Source organism: Oncorhynchus keta, chromosome 28 (assembly GCF_023373465.1).
Source record: "Oncorhynchus keta strain PuntledgeMale-10-30-2019 chromosome 28, Oket_V2, whole genome shotgun sequence".
Lineage (NCBI taxonomy): Eukaryota > Metazoa > Chordata > Actinopteri > Salmoniformes > Salmonidae > Oncorhynchus > Oncorhynchus keta.
The window spans coordinates 37,234,253-37,260,935 of record NC_068448.1 but is presented as its reverse complement, the minus strand read 5'-3'; the positions used below and the strand labels follow the sequence as shown (position 1 = coordinate 37,260,935).

At 42.7% G+C, this 26,683-nt stretch overlaps 1 protein-coding gene across 3 annotated transcripts in view; it reads left to right on the top strand.

Annotated features, from left to right (window-relative positions):
• The first annotated feature begins 10,974 nt into the window (after nucleotides 1-10,974).
• The window catches only part of LOC118361243 (probable G-protein coupled receptor 153), a 54,915-nt gene continuing 39,206 nt past the window's right edge, over nucleotides 10,975-26,683 (top strand). For 2 of the 3 annotated variants that reach the window (XM_052482933.1, XM_035741014.2), the window contains exon 1: nucleotides 10,975-11,392. The gene's annotated coding sequence lies outside the window, so the exon portion shown is untranslated. Of the gene's footprint in view, nucleotides 11,393-24,969; nucleotides 25,205-26,683 lie in introns of those variants that run through there. The other variant, XM_035741015.2, reaches the window with a different exon arrangement.

Here is a 26,683-nt window from a genome sequence, read left to right as displayed (position 1 = left end):
CCCATTTTGGGATAGTATCTATATGGCTGTTTGAGATAGTATTTCCTACTATTTAAACAGACATAAGGTTACACAGCAAGACAGTGTGTCATTGGACTCCCGAAGGTTATTGTCTTCACAGCTGTGTGCTTTTAATTTTCCCATAGAAAATGGAATAAGGGGGGCATTTTATTTTTTATCCTTAATGAAGGATAGAGTAGGAAGAGGCAATATGAGGAGAGGAAAGGGGGTTGTAGACAGAGTTTTATCTCAGATGGGGGGAAAGTATTTGGCCTGTTCAATAACACTGCTAATATACCAGGCTATACACACAACCAGGCATGTAACTCCTTAACCAGATAGTGGAGAGCAAACTAGTATCATTTTGATTATTATTATTTTTTTAAATGCTGGATTTACTGAGACAGTCCCGTTTAAAGTAATAATGAGGAACTTTCAATGTGCTGAAACGCATTGAGTACACGCCTTCTATTAACTACATCAACTACTTTGTTTTGTGAGTATATCTCACTGTCCATCCTCACTCCCCCACATCCTTGTTCCTCACTCCCAACAATACAAATAAGATGCATACGGGCACTCCTTTGCAGTGGTGGAAAAAGTACTCAATTGTCATACTTGAGTAAAAGTAAAGATACCTTAGTAGAAAATGACTAAAAGTAAAAGTGAAAGTCACCCAGTAAAATACTACTTGAGTAAAAGTCCAAAAGTATTTGATTTTAAATATAGTTAAGTATCAAAAGTAAATGGAATTGCTCAAATGTATTTAAGTATCAAAAGTAAAAGTATAAATCATTTCAAATTCTTTATATTAAAGCAAACCAGACGGCACTATTTTAAAAAAAATTTTTATTGACAGATAGCCAGCGGCACACTCCAACACTCAAGACATAATTTACAAACTAAGCATTTGTGTTTAATGAGTCTACCAGATCAGAGGCACTAGGGATGACCAGGGATGTTCTCTTGATAAGTGTAACAAGTACATTTGGTTGTCAAGGAAAATGTACATTATTTTATTTAGGAATGTAGTGAAGTAAAATGGTAAAGTACAGATACCGCAAAAAAACGACTAAAGTAGTACTTTAAAGTATTTTTTACTTAAGTACATGACACCACTGCTCCTTTGCGGAGTGTATCTATATTCTATAACCTAACCTGTTTCATAAAGACTGTGTCTCAGGTCTTTTCCTCCTCCTTCGTACAGCCCCGGACGTGTTCCCAGCCCAGCCTTAGGGGGTTTGCGGCCGCCTCGCGCTCTTACCCAATGTGGAGACTGACAAGGCTATTTAGAAGACGAATTATCCACAATGACGGGAGGAAACCCATTAGGAGGGAGGGATGGAGGGAATAAATGATCCGGAGGAGAGAGAGAGAAAAAGAGAGAGCAATCTGGTTTCATCAACGCTGGCTCCCGGCCTGTTTTATAGGTTCCACCCGTTGTGCATAGTGGGGAGAGTCACGATCACTAAGGTGTTCACTGATGGTAGGGCCAAACGACCGTTAAAGGATGAATAGCACAGAAATGCAGCCTATCTAGCTAACATCCACAAGGTTCATGTAAAAACAAATAAGCTCTTGAATGTTAAAACTCTAGTATGCTGTATACTGTGGCCAACAGTCCGAGTCTACTCATAAGCATACTGTTAGAGGCAACTTGCTGTTGGAGAAAAATCAACTAGAAGATAAATAACAAGGGGATATTGGCCTACTTGTTGAGAGCTAGAGGAAGAACACAAACCTAGAAATATGAGATGCTGCCACTGGAAAAAGAGTGAGTTAAATGAACCAATCCCATGCACCTTGCTGAAGAAAAGAAAACAGCATACATTTCTTGCTGGTATTTTCTGGTCTACGCTGGTCAGTGCTGGTCAGATGCTGGTCTGACTAGCATAGTCTAGCTGGTTATGCTGGTTTACCAGCATGGTCTAGCAGGTTTTGCTGGTGACCAGCCTTCACTATGTTTTGGACACTGGTGATCAGTCTTCACTGTCTTTTGGACACTTGTGACCAGCCTTCTCTGTGTTTTGGACACTGGTGATCAGTCTCCGCTGTGTTTTGGACACTTGTGACCAGCCTTCTCTGTGTTTTGGACACTGGTGACCAGCCTTCTCTGTGTTTTGGACACTGGTGATCAGTCTTCACTGTCTTTTGGACACTTGTGACCAGCCTTCTCTGTGTTTTGGACACTGGTGACCAGCCTTTGCTGTGTTGCTGATCTAGCATGGTCAGACACTCGTTGGTTAAGCAATATCATATTTCCCAGCATGCTCTATTGCAGTTGATTTTTAGGATTGTTTGTTTCATTATCTTTTTTGTTTGTTGTACACAAAGATAAATAACATACATTTGTGTAAACTTGTTTGTTGGACTTATTGCACCTGTTACTGAAATTTGTTGATCCAGTTTAGATGGTTTGAGTAGTCACACTTATTTTCCTTTCTAAGCCTGGCAGTCATTCTGAATGCATATTTCTGTGAAATAAAGTTCCAATTGTTAGATATCCCCACTCTGGCTGCATTCCAATAAGAATTAAACATAACTTTGCAAGCCAGCATGATGTGACTTGATGCTGGTTTTGCTGGGGATCAGCTTATGCTTGTCAACAGCAAAGCACAGCGAGGGCTGGTCACCACAAAAACGCAGCGAAGGGACCACGAAACACAGCAAAGGCAGGTCAACAGCAAAGCACAGCGGAGCCTGGTCACCACGGTGACGGCTGGTCCCCAGCAACACCAGCACCAATGCTGGACCAAGCTATGCTGCTCTATGCAAGTTTTGTCAGCAGGGTAGTGAGTGTATGGCTGCTTAAAGGGTCATGCTTTAAGAATTCTTTGCTGCCAGAAACTGAAAAATGTCTTCACAAACACAGACTAGTTTAGATTCGACCTGAAGTCATGTAGATTTGTGTTGTTATTGTTATTGCTTCTACTGACCTCTGAACTTAATAAGCAGGCCTTCAAATGTGTTCCCAACGTATTCAATGCTGGTGTGTACAGTAGGACTGCTGAGGGAGGTTGGCTGAGCTCACACAGGAGGTGGGAGATGGGCAGCCCTGTGTTGCCCTGCAGACACAGTGGGCGGGGATGCCTTCTGTCACTTTACTTCCAGGTCACGAAGCGTCACACAGGAAAGAGCCCTGCTCTGTCTTTCTCCCTATCTCTATCCCTCCTTCTCTCTCTATCTCTCCATCTCTCTCTCTCTGTTCTCATACATGACCTGTGATAACCTTGCAGTGTGCTCATCCAGTGATCAAAGCTCACTGGTCTCCTTATATTAAATCAATAGTATCTACTACTATGGATTTTTTATTTTTTTATTTAACCTTTATTTTACTAGGCAAATCAGTTAAGAACAAATTCTTATTTTCAATGACGGCCTAGGAACAGTGGGTTTACTGCCTGTTCAAGGGCAGAACGACAGATTTTGTACCTTGTCAGCTCGGGGATTTGAACTTGCAACCTTTCGGTTACTAGTCCAATGCTCAAACCACTAGGCTACAGATGGGATGCTGGGATGCCAGTTTGTTAAGCCACAATAAAGAATTGATTGAGAATTGACCTAAAATTGATTTCCATTCCAGATCTTCCCTAGCCTTAACCGTAATCTTAACCCATAATCCTTAACTCAGACTCTAATTATAATCCTAACCGTAAATCTAACCCCTAAACTTAAAATAGCCTTTGTCCACGTGGAGATGTGCGAAATGTCCCCACGAGGACTTTGGAGGATTTCAGGTCCCCTCGAAGATAGAAGAACAAGACCACACACACACACACACACACACACACACACACACACACACACACACACACACACACACACACACACACACACACACACACACACACACACACACACACACACACACACTGTAGTACTACAGTATTAGTTTTTTTCTTTCACTTTGAATATCCTCCGGCGTGGAAATGATCTCAGAATGATGAATATTTGGTATGGATGTTACAGCCAAATAGTTACTCAGCTCATCTGAAGTGGCTTGGGGTGCTCAATTAATGGAATATTTCCATCCTGAGATATTGTTACAGTACAGATGCTCATTAATGCTACTCCTTACAAGCATATCACGTGGAGCAAACAATCACCTAACACAATGCATTGCTATGGACACCAGAATGGTATTGAGACAATACATGTAAGGCAATGCATGCAATGGCTATAGGTTGCCTCCCATGGCCTTGTTGCTAATTGTGGTGTATGGGTGGGATAAACATTTGAAATGTTATATTTGATGTTGAATGCATGTTTGCATGGTCTTTCAGATCGGATTGTAGGCCTAATGTAGAGGCCCTCGAAATAAGGTCCCAAATCCTTTTTCATGAGCTATCTTGGAAACACAATATAAGATGATATAGACAGCAAATTCTCTGGTTCAATCAAAATGCATCATGCAGGGGAGGATTTCTGTATTTTGAAAGTTACATACCAAAATATTGTTTTGAGTTTTCCTTTAAACGTGTCTATGGGTCCACACGTTTCAATGTTAAATTAATCATTTGCTTAGTGTAAAGCCTTATTTGCATATTGTCCAGTATACCTTGCCTTTCAAGTGAATTGTGAGTTACCACTCATGACTGTATTTGTTAGTGACAAGGGAGATTCTAATTGAATATGTAACATAAAAATGACATTTCTTAACACAATCAGAATGTACACATTATGCTGGCTTGCAAAGTGATGTGTAATTTCTATTGGAATCCAGAGTGGAGATATCCAACATTTGGAGTTTTTATTCACCCGCAACCTGCATTCAGAAGGACTTCCAGCGTTGACAAGACTAAGATATGAGACTACCTAAAGCATTTCAACTGGAACAACCATTTCAGTAATGGGCGTAATAAGTCCAAGTAAGAGTGGATTAGTTTAGAAAAATGGATGTTATTTATATTTGAGTAGCATAAGACTAATTCATCAATGTAAATGCAAAAACATTTACATTGAAACAAACAATTGTCAAAATCAACCTACATTTGAGCATGTTTTGTTCCAACTCTGGTTATTAACACCAACACTGGGGTTCTTTTACACCAATGAGTGTTAATTTAACACTTACAAAGTTCATTTGTAACTCTGAATCAACACCAGAAATGTTACACTGAAAAATCAACACTGGGTAACACTGTTGTGTAGGACATTGTCTCAGCCCCCAGAAAATAATAAAATAAAATGACATAAAATAATTAGAAAGGTGAGTAGAGATCCTCTTGCCTGATTCACACTATAGAATATTTTGTTTCCAGATTGTGCTTTCCAGCATGGTTACCTCTTAGCTGGAAGATGTAGCCTCACCTTCAGCCTTCAAGTAGCCTACAGTGCATACTGCACATCGCAGGTTGGACATCAGTTGAAATGCATAACGGGCCCACAAAAAGATGTCAGGCCCTGTATGCACTGCAGTACATTGTGCAGCTCACTTTGAGATGGAAAAAGGATATTCTCTGCCAAGGATGACATAACTTCACCTGATTTGTATAATGCTGCCCAACTATTTAATCTCTGTTCTCATGGTTGTCATGTAGCTATGTTTATTAGTATTTCTCACTAGCCTACAATCTGAGCCCCAAGGAGGGACATCCATTCATGCAGAATCACCAGGAAAGAAGTCTTATGTGTCACGTAACAAGTGCAATAATGTCAGTGAAAAGGGACCACGAGAAGAAGCATAAAGAATATTATTGGAGAACAAGTGGCTGAGGACAAAAAAACTATTGATAAATATGAGGGTGTAATGGTTCTATGAGCTAAGGACTATGCGTGTCACTCAATGAGTGGCGGCAGGATGAGTCGAGATATTAACCTCAGAGTAATTCTGTGCCATAGGTGTGATGTGTGAGCCCCCCGCACGTCACTTCCTCTTGACACTTCATGGGGATACAAGGTTACCGACATCTGGACTAGCATTGTCCCTAGCTCATAGAACCGTGGTTACATGAGTAACCTTTGTTCTATTTCGCTTGAGAGACTATGCTAGTCACTCAATAGGATGACAATACCAGAGTAAGTCGGTTTGCTTAGGTCACTGCCTAGAGCAACACATCACCATAAGTGTCCAATGCAGCACCAAGCACAGCTGAGCTCACACCGTGAGGGTCAACCACATTCTCCTGGTAAGAACTTATATAGGTACTGGGGGGCGCCCAGCTAGCAGCCGCACATACTGTATGTCAGAGAGGGGGACTTCCTTAAGCAGTGCCCAGGGGGTGGCAACTCCCCTAGTGGTGTGCTACAATAGAGGATGGCACTGGGTGGCCAGCTAGGCTACATGCTTGCAGGATAGTGTGAACAATCCAATGTGACGACCGTTGACAACCGTTGGTTTGAGAGAGGCTTACCCTGTATTCCAACGTCCGCTCTACGTATGTGTTTAGGGATCTCACAAGACACAGAGCACGTACATCAACATCATGAGTGGGGCATGGAGGGGGCATGGAGGTGGACAAGGCTGTTAGCACAAATTCCCTGTTGTCGTGACCGGGGGGCAGGACCTTTGGTAGGAAGGCAGGATTAGGCCGCAGAATTAACGCTCGCCTTACCCGGGCCCAGGCGATAACATCCATTACTAACAGATAAAGCATGGAGCTCGCCAACCCTCTTGGTAGAGGCGATGGCCACCAGAAACACAGTCTTAAGAGAGAGATGTTTCAAGTCTATAGCGTCTAACGGTTCAAAGGGAGGTCTAGATCGTACTCCAGAATCAGATCCAAATCTCATTTGGGAACTGAGGGGGCTCTTGAGGGGCGTAATCTACGGACTCCCTTAAGAAATATTGCCATGAGCGGATGGCTGCCAAGTGGACCATCCTGCTCTTTATCATGACATGCTGAAATGGCTGCTGTGTATACCTTACGTGTGGATGCAGCCCTGCCGGCATCGAACAAAGCTCTCAAAAACAGGAGCACAGTTTTTATGCCGCAAGATTCTGGAGCAACCCCCTGCTCCCCACACCACTGGCAGAACACGCTCGACCTTGTGTCATCGGTTGATGTGGTGCACGGGGCCCTGGCACTCTGTAAGATGTTAACTACAGAGGGTTCAAAATCTAAACCAGACCATTTTTGCTGTTCAGCGGGCCAGGCCCACAGCTGTAGGAGGGAGAGTTTCAGATGCCACAATGTGCCCTCCGCCTGTGACAATAGGTCCAAATAGGTCTCCAAGGTAAAGCAGTTCCCATGCTCTCCCTGCTAGGATTGACAGTATTGTGCTGAACCAGTGGCGTCTCGGCAATCTCGGGGCAATCAGAAGGTCCTGGTGGCCCACTTTCCCAATTCTGTCCAGAGTCGCTGGAATCAGCGGGATTGGAGGGGAAGGCGTATAGCTTCTTCCTCGGACACTCATGTGCCAGGGCATGCTAGGCCTAGTGGGGGGGGGGGTTATCGAGAACCAGAGGGGGCACTGTGTGTTCCTCTCTGAGGCAGACAGATCCACCTCCACTTCCCCAAATAATCCCTACATGCGACTCACTATTCGGGGATGTAGTCGCCACTCACCTTCCGGAGGGCCTTCCCTGGACAGCATGTCCACTGCAGTGTTTAGGATCCCTGGGAGGTGTACAGCTCTTAGTGAGGCCAGATTCTTCTGTAACCACAGCAGAAGTGTATGTGCCATCTGGTGTAGGCAGATGGAACCCAGACCCCCCTGGTGGTTTATGTTTGGGAGAAAATTTAGCAGAGCTAGTTGGAGTGTTCATGTGGAGTTTGGACCAGCTAGGGCTCCATGTCCTGCTGCCTGCCCTCCCCCTCAATACTGCTCCACAGCCTGACAAGGAGGCGTCTGTTTGAACCAGTTCCCTCCGATGGACTCTGCCCAAGCGTTTCCTGCCTGGAAGGAATTTCAGGGATCGCCACCTTGCCAGTGCTCCTGCACATTCCTCAGACACAGTCAGGTGATAATACCTTTGTTCCTTGGAATGTAAACCCTGAGCATTGAACCACCTCTGCAGGTGTAGAAGGCCCACTTTGTATTCAATGGCGTTGAATGCGAAGCGCAGGAACTTCCTGTGAGCCGGGTGGATCGGTACGTGGAAGTAGGCCTCTTTTAGGTCGAGAGTGGTGAACCACTGGCCTGGGTTGATAGCCTGTAGGATGCGGGATGGTTGAGAGGCCTCAAGTCCAGGACGGGGCGAAAACCAGCATCTTTCTTGGGGACTAGGAAATATGCTCCATAGAACTCACTGTGCTGTTCTGATGGTTCGAGTTGTCTGATTGCATTCTTCTCCAGCAGGGAGGCAATCTCCAGTTGGAGAGCTTCTCTTTTCAAGGAGTCGGCTGTTGTGTTGACCAAACCCCACTGAATGATGGTGGCCGGCATTGGGACTGGAGTTTGTACCCCTGTGGGACTGTATCCAGCTCCCAGGGGCACTCCACAAGCTCCTACCACTTTTCCAGATGGGCTTGGGAGAAGAAGACGATACCGGGGCCACACCCATCAGGATGACTGAGGTGGCCCATCCTTAGTCTAGGTCATTACCAGCAAGGATGGAGACAGCATCAGGATCCTGTCTTAAGTCTTCAACGGATCCTGTCGGGCAGAGAGAGTGGACCTGCGAAAACAGAGAGGCTGCCTGGGCCTCCAACTCATCTAGAGTAGGTCCCCTGTCCTTCTTTGACTGCTTGGTGGGAGGGCCCACCGCTGGGGAGGGTTGCTACGCTTGAGACTGATCCTGGAGCCTCTAGCATTTGTCTCCTTCATCATAGCTAATTGTGCATCACATAGGCGTCGGCCAAGAGTAGCACAAAACATGCAAGCCAGCATTGCATTTATTGCAAAAGTATGGCATGGATAATCTTCTCCTCGTCTTAGACATAAGCAGAAATACAGATGTGTCTTATAGACCAGATAATAGTCTTAAAGTAGTTCTGCTCTCAGGGAAATATGTGAATTAAGTAATAATATATTCTATGGATATCAGAATACATTCGAGGAATTCCACTCACAATGTCCAAAATGTATGGATGTGAGGAGCCAAACTCAACTGACACAGTAACAGACTGTGTGAAGTGATGTCCTGAGAACAGACTGGCCAACTCTTGCGAGATTACGGAGGTGCACATGCTCTAAATGCAACAGCTGCAGCTCAAGCCAGCAAGAGAGTATGCTAGCCAGTATGCGAAGCCTGGAAATTAAGGTGCGACTCAGAAATCATCAGTCCTACTTCTGGAGAGCAACTGTGTTTAGCTAGAGCTAGATAACACACAGAGTTTCCCCTATCCTGGGTAGGTGCGGTACCCAGCCTCAATCTCCAGAGAAGAGACTAGCTCCCAGCTGAAGCGAACAAGCAACAGGTAACGCAATTAGCCAGGAGGCTAACATGCGGACAGACAAGACACCTGAGCCTAGTGCCGTGAACAGGTTGGCCCAACCCGTTCACTCTACTTCGTAGCACGATGTCGACCTGTAAGAAAAATCTTAACTGACGACAAAACACTGCAGAGCACTCCTGGGAGGGTTAAGCTCTTCCCAGAATAGAGTATACTCTACACACTCAACAAAAACTCATCTGCAGAGTCTTCATCCACTTCTCACTCTACTGTGTAGCCGAGGGAAGAAAAGAGGAAGTAACTCTATGCGCCCCCAGGTATTTATAGGGGGCACGCGCATCACACCCATGGTACGGAATTACTCTGATATTTATATCTCGCCAGGCGGAAGGATATCCCAGATCCCTCAAACTGAAAATAATTTCTCTTTCGTATCCATTTGCTCTACGATATACTAGGATATAGTATATTCATAATTCACGTCGTTACTCAGCTATCGATGCAAAGTCTTGTCCAGTATAGCTTCAATTTGACGAAAATACATTTCACTGCCGGTGCAACCACACATGCATAAAATGTAGCATCCGGGTCAACTTGTGTTCTCCAGCATTACAATATACACTGAACAAAAATATAAACGCAACATGTAAAGTGTTAGTCCCATGTTTCATGAGCTGAAATAAAAGATCCTAGAAATGTTTCATACACACAAAAAGCATATTTCTCTCAAATGTTGTGCACAAATTTGTTTACATCCCTGCTAGTAAGCATTTCTCCTTTGCCATCTGACAGGTGTGGCAAATCAGGAAGCTGATTAAACAACATGATCATTACACAAGTGCACCTTGTGCTTGGTAAAATGAAAGGCCACTCTCAAATGTGCAGTTATGCCACAGATGTCTCAAGTTTTGAAGGAGCATGCAATTACCATGCTAACGGCATGAATGTCTACCCGAGCTGTTGCCAGATAATTTTATGTTAATTTCTCTAACATAAGCCTCCTCCAACATTGTTTAAGAGAATCTGTCAGTACATCCAGCCGGCCTCACAACTGCAGGCCACGTGTATGGCATCGTGTGGGAAAGCGGTTTGCAGATGTTACCATTGTGAACAGAGTGCCCCATGGTGGCGGGGGGTTATGGTATGGGCAGGCATAAACTACGGATAACGAACACAATTGCATTTATCGATGGCAATTTGAATGCACCGAGATACTGTGATGAGATCTCGAGGCCCATTGTCATGCCTTTTTTAAGATATCTGTGACCAACAGATGCATGTCTGTATTCCATAGTCATGTGAAATCCATAGATTAGGCCCTAATGATTTCATTTCAATTGACTGATTTCCTTATATGAACTATATAACTCAGTAAAATGTTTGAAATTGCATGTTGCGTTTGTATTTTTGTTCAGTATAGTTATAATGTTTTTGCAATGACATCTGGAGTAAAATAGATCTTAGAGTATTTTCTCCTCTGAGTCAAATAATCATATTCAACCAGGGGAAAGAAAAAAAGTGGGTAGTTGAAAGTACGCATCAATAATGTATTGTATAGATGTTACAAATATAGGCTAAGCACAGAGGAGACGACAACCAAGAAAATGATATTGTCCCAATAAATTATTTCTTATTATTGCGGTTTACTCCCACTGCCACAGGGAACTAAGCATGCCACATCCATCCAGCGGCGCAATCAGATATCGTTCAGTTACTGCCTCTCTTAGCGGCGGGTAGGCCTACATCCTATGTGATATGGAGCATTGTGGCCTTAATTAAATGGGGAAATTTACGAGCAATATCATTTCTTATGACTCATTTTTGTAGATATGACACTCCATTAGTGGTGTGCACCGCCAGCCGTCAAATATACGTTATTTTCTCCAAATAGGACAAAGGACGCGCACGCTACAATAATGGCCACGTACAGCTGTGCTGATACTGTTTCAAATCTGCCCGTTCATTTTCGAAATCACACTGTTGGATTGATGTTAACGGTCGCCGGTGTCGTTCCTCAATTCGGAATGTAAGGACTGACCACGACTTTTGTGGACTACAGCAAAAGTAATATCACAGAAAGATTGGAATAGTCTGCGGGTGGTATCTTTCATAAGGTAAGAATACAACATTAGCCTAAGCATCCACGCATAATTCTCGAGGCTGGGTGATTAGATTAATTTAACAAACCTATTTAAATGATTTATGAACCAGATAAGTAGCTACTAATGCTGTTTATTAAAACAAAACAAAATTGCTTATTATTCAATGCTTAAGGTAAACTGTATTTCTCTTCACTTAACATGTTGATGTCATGGCGAAACCAACCCTTCATAGACTAGAAAACCAGAGACTAGAATTTATATGCAAACCTCTTGAATAAAATATAGCATAAACTATGCCTACATAGGAGGTAATCCTTGGATGCATTTTATTAAATGTTGATATGCCTAATTTGATGAACAAGACAGAATTCGAAACGAATTAACCGTTATCAATTGACAAGGCACGAGCGCTGTAATCATCGGAGAAGTCACGGCTTACTGTACATTGCCTGCAGTCAGAGTGAAGAAGCTCTATCTATGTATGATTCCATTGCAAGAACTCGGTTGAACTGTTTAAAATTAAAGGCTTGAGAACTTCAGAGTTTGTGAGAAAAAGATAGAAGACAGTTGAATGGTTTTAGGAATTGCGTGTTTTATGTATATGGAATTGGATCTCAGAAAATACAACGCTTTGGCAGCATAGAAAACAGTAAATTACAATACAGAAATTACTAGAAAATGGATGCATCTGTGGTTAGGTCTACAGCCTGACTCCCCAAAGCTTCTGGTATAACGTAGCAGGTAGCCTAGCTGTTAAGAGCGATGGGCCAGTAACCTAAAAGGTCACTGGTTCAAATCCCTAAGGTGGGCATTGTGCCCTTGAGCAAGGTAGTGTACACTGAAGAACAACTGCTCCCTAGGCATTTGATTAAGGTAGCCCTCCCCCACCTCTCTGAATCAGAGGGTTAAATACGGAAGAGGCATTTCAGTTGATTGCATTCAGTTGTGGAACTGACTAGGTTTTCCCTTTCTTGCGCCTTTTCAATATATCAACTACAATGGTGTCTTGTGAACATGATCAATCATTTATATCAGGCACATATTCATCCTCAGGCAGAGACTGTAGTACTTTGTCTCAACTTTTTTGTTTCCTATTGAATTGCGTAAAACATTTTCGTTTTTGTTAAGTTATACCAATCTTTCGTGTCTAATGGCGGGTAATGATTTTTCTTGGCTCTGCCGTTGCGTTGCATAGTGGCCAGTTGTTTGCACCAACCTAATCATTTAAGTATTGTCTAACAGGGCCATAAGGAAAGGGACGGAGGAACTGCTTATTGCCTCCACTTTTGTCTGTAGATTACCATATATTACACAACTGACAGGATATTGGAAACTGGTTGTCGGTGTGACTGAAGACCACATTTGCCCACTGAGCTAAACCTTAGACATTATCTCTGAGAGAGCCACTACACAATTGTTTAGGTCTCTGGCATCTTGTTTAGGTCTCTGGCCATCTGGTGAACTGGCTCCACTACTTTCACTCTTCCTTTCAATCTTGGCACCAGTGTTACTGACCATGTATCGTCCGGACTGCATTAACCTGCTAAGCAAAAGCCGAGACGTTGGGTGTTTCAGCCCAAACACAAAATTACAAGTCTTTCAGGTCTCCGGCAAGGTTACTCATCACATGAAACAAGTGAATGAACTATCTCATATACCACATCTATCTATATATCATTGATAGGCCTACATCTGAGCACCAGTACAAACCCTTTCTTACACACACCTGAACATGAGCACACATTTACCACACACCTTTGAAAACAAAGACCAATATACTGGACACAAATACTATTTACAAATACACATTCAGGTACACATTGAATACAATTATACATGCAATCATACACCAAATTACATGTAGCCTATGCATTTGGACATGACTTGAGAATATTCCATATCATACACACCTGAACAGAAATTAGATGCTTCCTAGTCATTCAATAGTGTTAATTAAGGCAGCTTATGAATCATACACACAAGCTTGTCACCTGCCGCCCCTCTGTTTAAAATATTTTAACTAGGGCATTGCCGACTGGGATTATTTTTTAGACTTGTGAATTACGGGGTGCAGGTGCACTAGATACCAAGGTTATTATAGTAAACTAAAACTGAAATTTAAGCCAAAACTAATCATGAAAAAACAATTTAGTAAACTGAAATAAAAATAATTAACTACTTTGAAGAATCTCAAATCTCAAATATATTTTGATTTGTAATAACACTTTTTTGTTTACTACATGATTCCATATGTGTTATTTCATAGTTGTGATGTCTTCACTATTATTCTACAATGTAGAAAATAGTTGTAAAAAATAAGAAAACCCCTTGAATGAGTAGGTGTGTCCAAACTTTTGACTGGTACTGTATGTTTTAGACTTTTTTATGAATTAATATACAATGAAAAGATTAAATGTCTTGAGTAAATAAGTATTCAACTCCTTTGTTATGGCAAACCTAAATAAGTTTTGCTAAATAAATTGCAGTTACTCCACAATACTAACCTAATTGACAGAGTAAAAAGACGGAAGCCTGCACAGAATAAAAATATTCCAAAACATGCATCCTGTTTGCAACAAGGCACTCAAGTAATACTGCCAGAAATGTGGCAAAGAAATTCACTGAATACAAAGTGTTAGGTTTGGTGCAAATCCAACACAACACATTTCTGAATACCACTCTCCATATTTTTAAGCATAGTGGTAGCTGCATCATGTTATGGGTATGCTTGTATTCTTTAAGGACTGGGGAGATTTTCAGGATAAAAAATACATGGAATGGAGCTCAGTACAGGCAATATCCTAGTGGAAAACCTGATTCAGTCTGCTTTCCTCCAGACACTGGGAGATTAATTCACCTTTCAGCAGGACAATAACCTAACCCACAAGGCCAAATCTACACTAGAGTTGTTTACCAAGAGGACAGAGTGGCCGAGTTATAGTTTTGAAAGTCTATGGCAAGACTTGAAAATGGTTGTCTAGTAATGATCAACAACCAATTTGACAGAGCTTGAAGAATTTCGAAATTAATAATGGGTAAATATTGTACAATTCAGGTGTGCCAAGCTCTTAAGAGACTTACCCCAAAAGACTCACTGCTGTAATCACTGCCAAAGGTGATTCTAACATGTATTGACTCAGGGGTGTGAATACTTATGTAAATGAGATATTTCTGTTTTTAATTTCCAATAAATTTGCAACAATGTCTAAAAACATGTTTTGACTTAGCCATTATGGGGTATAGTGTGTCGATGGGTGACCATTTAAACAAATATTTAATACATTTTTAATTCAGGGTGTAACTCAACACAATGTGGATGGATTAAGTCAAGGGGTATGAATACTTTCCGAAAGCACTGTAAATGAAGGACTAGATGGATATAACTCGTTTTAGCATAGACACTGCCATTCCACCATCAGCTAGGTGAGTTGGAAGCCAATTATCAAATAAAATGTGTCACATGCTTCATAAAACACAGGTGTAGACGAACAGTGAAATGCTTACTTACGGGTCCTTTTCCAACAATGCAGAGTTAAAGATAAAAAATGTAATAAAAAATAGAAATAGTGACACGAGGAATAAATATCCAGTGAATAACGAATAACAATAATGAGTAAAAATAAGATGGCTATATACAGGGAGTATCAGTAGCGGTATGAGGTAATTGAGGTAGCTATGTAGGTAGGGGTTAAGTGACTAGGCACTTAACTAGGATAGATAATAGACAGTAGCAACAGCGAATGTGGTGAGTGTAAAAGTGTGTGTGTGAGTTTGTGCATATGTTATGTGTGTGTGGGCGTATGTAGTGTTTGTGTGTGTACAGTGCATTCCAAAAGTATTCAGACTCCTTGACTTTTTCCACATTTTGTCACGTTACAAGCTTATTCAGAAATCTACACACAATACCCCATAAAGGGAAAACAGGTTTTTAGAAAAGTTTGCAAATGTATAAAATCAGAACAGAAATCACTTATTTACATAAGTATTCAGACCCTTTGCTATGAAACTCGAACTTGAGCCCAGGTGCATCCTGTTTCCATTGATCATCCTTGAGATGTTTCTACAACTTGATTGGAGTCCAACTGTGGTTAATTCAATTGATTGGGCATGATTTGGAAAGGCACACACCTGTCTATATAAGGATCCACAGTTGACAGTGCATGTCAGAGCAAAAACCAAGCCATGAGGTCAAAGGAATTGTCCGTAGAGCTCTGAGACTGGATTGTGTTGAGGCACAGATCTGGGGAAGGCTACGAAAACATTTCTGCAGCATTGAAGGTCTCCAAGAACACAGTCGCCTCCATCATTCTTAAATGGAAGAAGTTTGGAACCACCAAGACTGCGCCACAAGGCCAAACTGAGCAATAGGGGGGAAGGGCCTTCGTTAGAGCTACAGAGTTCCTCTGTGGGGATGGGAGAAACTTCCAGAAGGACAACCACCTCTGCAGGACTCCACCAATTAGGCCTTTATGGTAGAGTGGCCAGACAGAAGCCACTTCTCAGTAAAAGGCACATGGCAGCCTGCTTGGAGTTTGCCAAAAGTAACCTAAAGGACTAAGGCAATGAGAAACACGATGCCAAGTGTCATGTCTGGAGGAAACCTGGCACCATCCCTATGGTGAAGCATGGTGGTGGCAGCATCATGCTGTGGGGATGTATTTCAGCAGCAGGGACTAAGAGGCTAGTCAGGATCGAGGGAAAGATGAACGGAGCAAAGTACAGAAAGATCGTTGATGAAAACCTGCTCCTGAGCACTCAGGACCTCTGACTGGGGTGAAGGTTCTCCTTCCAATAGGACAACGACCCTGAGCACACAGCCAAGACAATGCAGGAGTGGCTTCGGGACAAGTCTCTGAATGTCCTTGAGTGGCCCAGCCAGAGCCTGGTCTTGAATACCCAAGAAGACTCAAGGCTGTAATCGCTGCCAAAGGTGCTTCAACAAAGTATACATTTGCAAACATTTCTAAAAAGCTGTTTTTGCTTTGTCTTTATGGGGCATTGTGTTTAGGTTGATGAGGGTAAAAAATGATTTAATCAATTTTAGAATAAGGTTGTACCATAACAAAATGTGGAAAAAGTCAAGGGGTCTGAATACTTTTCAAATGCACTGTATGTGTGTGTTGGAGTGTCAGTGTAAGTCCGTGTGAGTGTGTGAGTAGAGTCTAGTGTGTGTGCATACTAGTCAGTGCAAGAGAGTTAGTGCAAAAATGGGTCAATGCAGGTCGTCCCGAGCCATTTATGATTAGCTATTTAACAGAGAGAACAGTTTACGACTTGAGCTGGAGACTTCTTCAAATTGGGTTTCCTATGGTTTGTAAACCAAAAACTAAGGTTATATCCAGGTTCCAAGACCAATATTTATACCAGGACATTGTTTCCAAGATCCAGACCTAGCAAGTTGAGAGCATGACAAGTTAAAGACCAAATTTATAGTAGAGAACATTATAGTAGAGTACAGTGAAGTACAGTAGAGTAGGTTACAGTACAGTAAAGGGGTGTGAACTTTTAAACATTAAAATGTTTGAGCAAAATTGGGATGTTAACATAAAAAAAAATCCTTAACCATTTCTTTGTTTAAGTTTTTTCTCACAAAATTAAAATCCCAGTGCAGTTATTAAAAAACTACCACTAACAACAGGTCACGATCATCATAATAAAGGGGAAAATGTCAATTACAAAAAATGCCTAACGCAGCAATGCTGTAAAGTTGGGAGATCTTTCAAATGATTTACCACAGATAGGAAGTGCTCTGCACTTTACCACCATTACGTTGGAGAAGTGGCAGAGAAAGGCAAGCGACAGCAGAGAACAGCCTGCTCTGCCCTGAGTCAGTATATGGAGTCTGCTGCTGCGCTCTGCTTTTAGCTGACCCAATGTTACAACCATTGGTGCTTTGTAAACATGCTGAAGTACGGACTGACTACTGGGAACTTCATCAGCAAGCTGTCAAACTATTGCAAATGAGTGACAAGCTACACATTGTTTATCAGTGCAGTGCCTAACATCCTTACACTCTTAGAGAAAAGGTGCTATCCCAATAGGACAACCCTTTTTTTGTTGCAGGGAGACCCTTTCGGGTTCCATGTAGAACCTTTTCTACAGAGTGTTCTACATGGAACCCCAAAGGGTTCTACCTGGAGCCAAAAAGGGTTCTACCTGCAACCAAAAAAGTGATCCTATGGGGACAGATGAAGAACCCTTTTGGGTGTAGCTATTGTAGCTTGCTAAAGTTCCATCCCTGTGTACAGGTTAGCGTTTTTCGAATCTTGTTCTGCAGGCAGCTCTGCAGAGTGGTCACTAGCTGGCACAGCCACAAAATCATAAAACCTAATCCTAACCTTAACCCTGACCTTAACCATACTGCTTAGCCTCCTAACCTTAAAGTAAGTCCAAAAAGCAATATTTAGAGCGAATTTTGACTTTGCAGCTCGCCTATCTAAGGAGAAGTCACTCAGTTCTGCTTCCAGGACAAGACTCATGACAATAAACGTCAACCTGCCCTTGTGTTTGTCAGTGAAGCTAGCTAGCTAGCTAGGCAGGCTACAACAAGCTAAATCAGCTGAGGAAATCACTGGTGACCGATATACTTGCACATATTTTGTGCATGAGTAGAGAGAAGTAATTTTGTAATTTTGTTTTCTCACTGTCTATCAGAGTGTGCGTCTGTGTCTGTCCGATCCGAGTGCCCGTGTTTCATAGCGAGTGACCTGCACAACAGGTCACGGGAGACAATGCTCACAAATGGATTTAGAATTTTGTAATATTGTTACGTGGCAGTTGGAATGTTGAGTGACCAAAACCACTATCGAACTATTAAACAGTGATCACAATAGAAAGCGGCCCCTCGATACAGGACATAGGGGCCAAGTTTTCGGTTTGAGATTCAGCCTATGACTGAATTATTGCCCCATAGCGGTCATACGCAATAGGACCATATTCTGCATTGTGAATTCACAAGGGATTTTTACGGAAAACTGATAAAAAAATGTCTGTTTAAACATGAAGAAATGTTCCATTTGTCACATCCCTACTACAGTAGAGTACAGTAGAGTACATTACAGTAGAGTACAGTAGAGTACAGTACAGTACATTACAGTAGAGTACAGTAGAGTAGAGTACAGTAGAGTAGAGTACAGTACAGTACAGTAGAGTGGGGTACAGTACAGTAGTGCACAGTACAGTGGTCCTCTGTAGTTCGAGATGCCCGTGCTGTCACAGTTGCCATAATGGCAAAGATACAAAGATGAGACCTCTATACACTCACTGGTTAGTTTATGATGTAGACCCATTTAATCCTGGGTCGGACCCCCCTTTGCCTCCAGAATGGCCTGAATTCTTCTGGGCATTCTACAAGATGTCGGAAACGTTCCACAGGGATGTTGGTCCATGCCTACGTGATGGCATCACGCAGTTGCTGCAGATTGGACAGCGGTACATTCGTGCTGCGAACAGCCCGTTCCATCACATACCAAAGATGTTCTATTGGGTTGAGGTCTGGGGACTGACCAGGCCACTCAAGTAAACTGAACTCGCTGTCATGTTCCAGGCAATATTTTTCCATTCCTCAACATTGCAGTGTTGGTGATTGCGTGCCAATTGGAGACGCTTTTTCTTGTTTTTAGCTGATAGGAGTGGAACCATGTGTGGTCGTCTGCTGCAATAGCCCATCCGTGACAAGGATCAACGAGTTGTACATTCTGAGATGCCGTTCGACACACTACTGTTGTACTGCACCGTCATTTGTCTGTTTGTGGCCCATCTGTTAGCTTCCATTCTCGTTTGACCGAATGTTTTAAGTTTACAGACTTTTTTTTTACAGTAGTTTGTTTTTATTTACCCCCCCATTTGATTTGAATATATAGTTTTGTTTTACAGCACCTTCCACTTTCACCCTATGCATTCTTTTGAGTATGTTATTTTTGCATCTCGACCTCCTTGAGTTATTCCTTTTCATGGTTTTGAGTCCGAATAACTTTTGAACTCCCCAAAATATTTGTCATAATTCGCTCTTTTATGATTGCTTAATCAATAGAGACTACACCAACGCATAGGACATACTTTTGCTCTGTGCAAAGTTGAGGATTTGATCATTCATTTACTGTCAGCATGTCTTCAGCAAGACCTCCAGTCCCTAATGACTCAATCAAGTACTTTATCAACCTGGAATGAAGTGTTGCCGATCATATTGGGATAATTGTTTATCACAAGTTGATTATTCGTCATTCACTGAAGATGAGTCAGATTGCATCTTGGCTTCTGAAGGACTAGTTCCTCCCACTTGGTGAGAGTGCTGTGTCTTCTGCCTGCCTGCCTGCCTGCCTGCCTGCCTCCCTGCCTGCCTGCCTGCCTGCCTGCCTGTCTGTCTGTCTGTCTGTCTGTCTGTCTGTCTGTCTGTCTGTCTGTCTGTCTGTCTGTCTGTCTGTCTGTCTGTCTGTCTGTCTGTCTGTCTGTCTGTCTGTCTGTCTGTCTGTCTGCCTGCCTGCCTCCCTCCCTCCCTCCCTCCCTCCCTCCCTCCCTCCCTCCCCCTCCCTCCCTCCCTCCCCCCTCCCTCCCTCCCGCCCGCCCCCCCCTCCTCCCTGCCTCCCTCCCCTCCCCGCCTGCCCGCCTGCCTGCCTGCCTGCCTGCCTGCCTGCCTGCCTCCCTGCCTGCCTGCCTGCCTCCCTCCCTGCCTGCCTGCCTGCCTCCCTCCCTCCCTGCCTGCCTGCCTGCCTCCCTGCCTGCCTCCCTGCCTGCCTGCCTGCCTGCCTGCCTGCCTGCCTCCCTGCCTGCCTGTAGTGGATGACTCAGCGGGCCACGCCAGCTGTAATTCCTAAACTGTCTCTGACTCCCCCATCCTGGAGACAGGCTTTGTACTCCATGACACTACACTATTCTGCACTATTCCAAAAGGGGAAGATCAGTTAATACCTCAGAATAGTAAGCCCCACTCTGCTTCCATTCAGGCCCAGTCGCTCACATGGACAATGGGAGTGTCAGATATCTTCCAGTAACAGATCATGCTGATGATGGTACGCTGAAGAGAGCTGTTTGTATGCATGGGAGGATGACGCTGTAGTCAGCCATTTGATAGCACTCCAAGAACACTCGCCACAACACTCTGAGTGAGGCCTTGTACGTGAAACAGAAAAGATGTCACGATTGTACTATGTACGTATGTACATGTTCTGAGAGACCCTATGACCTAACCTGTGTCATTAATAAATTGGAGACCTGTGTCTCTTAAACAACACAGTAAGAACAGGCGAAGGGTAATCTGATCCTAGATCTTTCATTCAGGGCAACTTCTTACTAAGCTCTACTATGTCTGGCTCTACTTATCAGCTGTTTGCCATTCACTTATAGGAGGCATAGTGTTGCCTTCATGATAATGTCATAAGCATGCCATAATACTCCATAACGTGTGAATTATGTCAGTAAGCTGCCGATAATTTCTAAGACATGTTCGCCAGCGTTCGTGAAATTATTCGGAATCATATTTATATTGTGTTTACATTTCAGCTATACATGTTAATAACTTCCTAATGGGACCTCCATTATGACAGTTCACACAGGTCACATAGAAATGCTTGGAAACACAAATATCAGTTCAACTCAAATAAATTGAATAGTTCTACTCTCTATCGTATTGTTCTGGGTTTTGCGGTTTCCTTTCAGGTTTTCACTCGATGTTACCACAAAATGGGAATACCAGCTTGGAACCACCCCCTGACTAGACAAGTGACTTCTCTTTTTGAGTGTGGCATTGTGCTATTTTAGCTCACTTCCCGAGCGGTAGGTGAAAAGCTCTCTTTGGATGACCAGAGCCTTTCAGTGACTTAATGAGTCTCTCCTGGGGCCAAAGCAAAGTGCTTGTTGGGTTTTAGGGTCACGAGGCTTCACGGCTACGAGGGTGTGCAGGCGGCGCTTCCGGTGTAGACGCCGGCCTGCTGCGGCACGGAGTGTTCGTCTTTTCCGACAGCTCTGGAGAGACAGGCGCTCTCGGCCTAGGCCGATGCATCGTGCTGATTGGTGGCAAGGCACCGGGGGCATGCACAGCTCTCCCGCCCCAACTCACAAACCAATGGGGAGATGTAGGTCAGCTTCACATTCAAACACTCACACCTCTGTTCTGTCTCTCCAAACGCACTGACCTGTCTATCTGTCTGTATTCTATCCTTTTGTGTGATATAATGTCTCCATCAATCTACTTTATATTCTGTCTATTTCTTTCTTTGTCTCTCACTCTCATTAACTCACACACTTATTCACTTACTCTCTCTCTATATATATATATATGCACAGTACCAGTCAAAAGTTTGGACACACCTACTCATTCAATGGTTTTTCTTTAGTTTTTACTATTTTCTACATTGTAGTATTATTTGTGACAACATCAAAACTATAAAATAACACAAAAGGAATCGTTTAGTAACCAAAGAAGTGTTAAACATATCAAAATCTATTTTCAATTTTAGATTCTTAATAGTAGCCACCCTTTGCTTTGATGACAGCTGTGGTTGCCATTCTGGTTAAGTGTGCCTTGAATTCTAAATAAAGCACAGACAGTATCACCAGCAAACCACCCCTACACCATCTCACCTCCTCCTCTATGCCTCACGGTGGGAACCACACATGCCAAGATAATCTGTTTAGCTACTCTTCGTATCACAATGACAGTGGTTGGAACCAAAAATGTCAAGTTTGGAGTCATCAGACCAAAGGACAGATTTCCACCGGTCTAATTTCCATTTCTCGTGTTTCTTGGTCCAAGCAAGTCTCTTCTTATTGGTGTCCTTTAGAAGTGGTTTCTTTGCAGCAATTTGACCATTCAGTCTCCTCTGAACAGTAGTTGTTGAGATGTGTCTGTTACTTGAAGTCTGTGAAGCATTTATTTGGGCTGCAATCTGAGGTGCAGTCAACTCTAATGAACTTATCCTCTGTAGAAGAGGTAACTCTGGGTCTTCCTTTCCATTGGCATTCCTCATGAGAGCCAGTTTCATCATAGCACTTGATGGTTTTTGCGACTGCACTCAAAGAATCTTTCAAAGTTCTTGCAATTTTCCGGATTGACTGACCTTCATGTCTTAAAGTAATGATGGACTGTCATTTCTCTTTGCTTATTAGAGCTGTTCCTTTTATAATATGGACTTGGTCATTTACCATATAGGGCAATCTTCTGTATACCACCCGTACCTTGTCACAACACAACTGATTGGCTCAAACACATTAAGAAGGAAAGAAATTCCACAAATTAACTTTTAGCAAGGCACACCTGTATTTGAAATTCATTCCAGGTGACTACACCCATGAAGCTGGGTGAGAGAATGCCAAGAGTGTGCAAAGCTGTCATCAAGGCAAAGGGTAGCTACTTGAAATAATCTAAAATCAATTTTGATTTGTTTTACACTTTTTTGGTTACTACATGATTCCATATGTGTTATTGCATAGTTTTGATGTCTTCACTATTATTCTACAATGTAGAAAATAGTAAAAATATAGAAAAGCCCTTGAATGAGTAGGTTTGTCCAAACTTTTGACAAGTACTGTATATCTACAGTATCTATCTATCTCTATATGTGATGATGTGATGCATTCTGTAGCCCCCCCTCTCCCCCGTGTCTCACTAAGCTTCACTGACAGATTTGCAAAGCACTAAATTACTCATCCAAAGAGTAGGAGGACGTGGGACTAAATATTGGCTCCTTATGCAACACTTTGTTTGAGACCTCCATTGAAATGATTTTGATAGGCTACTAGGCTTCCACATTGCCACCGACAATGCTGGCATTGTATTTATTTGTTTAATGAAGTGAACAACATGTTAGACAGTATGTTTATATTACAAATACAGCATCATTCGATACATCATTTGGCATCACTCTGAATCTGGTTCTTACGTCGGTGCACATCCTGCAATTTATTTCATCTATACTCTGGGACACTATGGCTCGCCAGCATTTTTCTTGGGACATAGCCATATGTAAACTGTATATTTATGTAATGAGTTGTTGATTAAGCAGGTCCACTGACTGGAAATATTGATCAAGCCAGACTGATATCAGATGATTTGTTGATTTTGGGGGATGTTTGGCCTGCAGACCTGGGCTGGCGCCTTGCTGCTTTGGCATTGTCGCTGGCACACAAAGGTCTAGAGAAAAACTGAAACATGGACAAAGAGGAGACTTTTAAAGACTTTGACAGTCCATCAGAGTTGGACATTTTACCTTAAGCTCCCGAATGGCTCAGACAGACACCACAAATTGGGAGCACAGATTCAGCTGCAGAACAGCGCGCCTGGAAGATTGTAGGGCTTATGTGACTCGCTCAAATGCAGGAGAGGCTATCTGTGATCTACCTTGTGGTGGCCAGTTGACCTCCCCTATTGTCCAGTACGGGATTCAAACTGGAAACCTTCTGGCTTCTGGTCCACTCGTCTAACCTCTGAACTTCCTACTGCCCGAGATCAGAGGAGATGTGAAGGAGGAAGCACCCCACTACAACTGAAGCCACATAATGAGAACTTAGCCAATACCCCATGTGTCTGCCCACTCCCTTCCACATCTCTGAAAGAGCCTGTCAAAAACAGACCAGGCTAAAAAGATTGTAGACAAACAATATGTGTAAGTTTGACGAATGACTTACAAACTATCCTGAACAAAAATATAAACGCAACATGTAAAGTGTTGGTCCCATGTTTCATGAGCTGAAATAAAAGATCCCAAAAATGTTCAATACTCACAAAAAGGTTATTTCTCTAAATGTTGGTGCACAAATTTGTTTACATTCCTGTTAGTGAGCATTTCTCCTTTGCCAAGATAATCCATCCACCTGACAGGTATGTCATTTCAAGAAGCGGATTAAACCGCACGATCATTACGCAGGTGCACCTTGTGCTGGGGACAATACATTGCCACTTTAACATGTGCCGTTTTGTCACATAACACAATGCCACAGTTTGTCCAACCGACCTCACAACCGCAGACCACATGTAACCACGCCAGCCCAGGACATCTACATCCGGCTTCTTCACCTGCGGTATCATCTGAGACCAGCCATCCGGATAGCTGATGAATCTGAGGAGTATGTGTGTCTGTAATTCTTTCCTTTTGTGAGGAAAAAAACATTCTGATTGGCTGGGCCAGCTCCCCAGTGGGTTGGCCTGGCCCCCAAGTGGGTGGTCCTATGCCCTCCCAGGCCCACGCATGGCTGCACCACTGCCCAGTCATGTGAAATCCATAGATTAGTGCCTAATTTATTTATTTCAATTGACTGATTTAATTTAATGAACTGTAACTCAGTAGAATTTTGAAATGGCATGTTGCGTTTGTATTTTTGTTCAGTATAGTTCTAATGTTTTTGCAATGACATCTGGATCAAAATAGATCTTAAGAGTCTTTTCTCCTCTGAGTCAAATAATAATATTCAATCAGGGGAAAGAAAAAAAGTGGGTAGTTGAAATTACGCATCAATAATGTATTGTATAGATGTTACAAATATAGGCTAAGCACAGAGGAGACGACAACCAAGAAAATGATATTGTCCCAATAAATTATTTCTTATTATTGCCGGTTTACTCCCACTGCCACAGGGAACTAAGCATATACGTTATTTTCTCCAAATAGGACAAAGGACGCGCACGCTACAATAATGGCCACGTACAGCTGTGCTGATACTGTTTCAAATCTGCCCGTTCATTTTCGAAATCACACTGTTGGATTGATGTTAACGGTCGCCGGTGTCGTTCCTCAATTCGGAATGTAAGGACTGACCACGACTTTTGTGGACTACAGCAAAAGTAATATCACAGAAAGATTGGAATAGTCTGCGGGTGGTATCTTACATAAGGTAAGAATACAACATTAGCCTAAGCATCCACGCATAATTCACTAGGCTGGATGATTAGATTAATTTAGCAAACCTATTTGAATGATTTATGAACCAAATAAGTAAAATTCATTCCTGGCTCCCAAGTGGGTCGGCCTATGCCCTCCCAGGCCCAGCCATGGCTGATCCCCTGCACAGTCATGTGAAATCCATAGATTAGGGCCTAATGAATTTATTTCAGTTGACTGATTTCCTTATGTGAACTGTAACTCAGTAACAACCTGTGACATTTTTGCATGTTGAGTTTAGATTTTTGTTCAGTGTAATATTGCTCAATTGCTGCACGTCACGATCATTTCAAATCAAGATTTTGTTAGAATTATGCTCTAAGTGCATCTCATGGGTAAGTTTGGGAGGCAGCTGTGACCTGGGCATTTTGATAAGACTATAGGTTTACATCATTGTGAATGTCTGAGCCTTCTGCTTATAAAAGGCCTCCAATGGCTCCAACCTGTCTGTCGACTCAATTTATTAGGTGGCACCACTTGCCCCTTTATGCTTATGCTATTGGTCATCATCATTCTCTCCAGGAAACCACAAGAGTCTCTGCGAAAGCTTTTAGCTGGCTTTCTCCATGACCTGATTCACACAATAGGGCTGATATTTCCAGCAAGGTTCCAGCAACTATGGTGGATGTGTAACAAGGCCAGCCCAGTACAGCTCGGCTGGGTTGGCCCTCTCCTCTATAATGGGATTCAGGCTGCTCTGTGGCTGAATCTGTGCTGCTGAATCTGTGGTGTGTCGGGGGTTTGGTATGCGCTGACAGCAAAAAGACATGCCCAGAGTTGTAGGGATAGTTTGCAATTTTTTCATCATCATCTTTCAAATGGTTAGCAACAATATCTTGAGCAGTATTGCAATAATCTTTCACTTATTTAGCAGGTTAATGTTTATTGGGATGAGTCTTGTCCTGGAGGCAGAACTGAGCAATTCGCGCTAGATGGGCCAATTGCAAATTCAAAATGGGCTATATTGTAAAAATGAATGAAAGCAAAAAAAATAAGCTTTTTGATGTTAATTTAAGGTTAGGGTTAGGCACAAGGGTTAGCAGTGTGGTTAAGGTTAGAGTTTCAAATCAGATTTTATGACTTGGTGGCTGTGCTAGCAAGTGACTACTCTGCAGAGCTGCGTCCAGTACAAGATTAATTACGAAAAACGCTAACCTGCATTTATTTCCTGTACCTGGGACTTCTCCCAATTAGTAACCTCATGCTGTGCTAGCAGCACACTACCATATCGGCTGTCATCAGTAGGGTGGGAATTGCCAAGAACCTCAATATACGATAGTATCACAATACTTGTGTGGCGATTCTATATATACCACGATTTATTTACAATTCTATAAGTATTGCGATTCTATGTTCCTAACATATTGCTCACTATATGTCTGCTGCAGAGGGACAAGAGAGAACCATGAGAAAATGTTTGATCAGACATGTC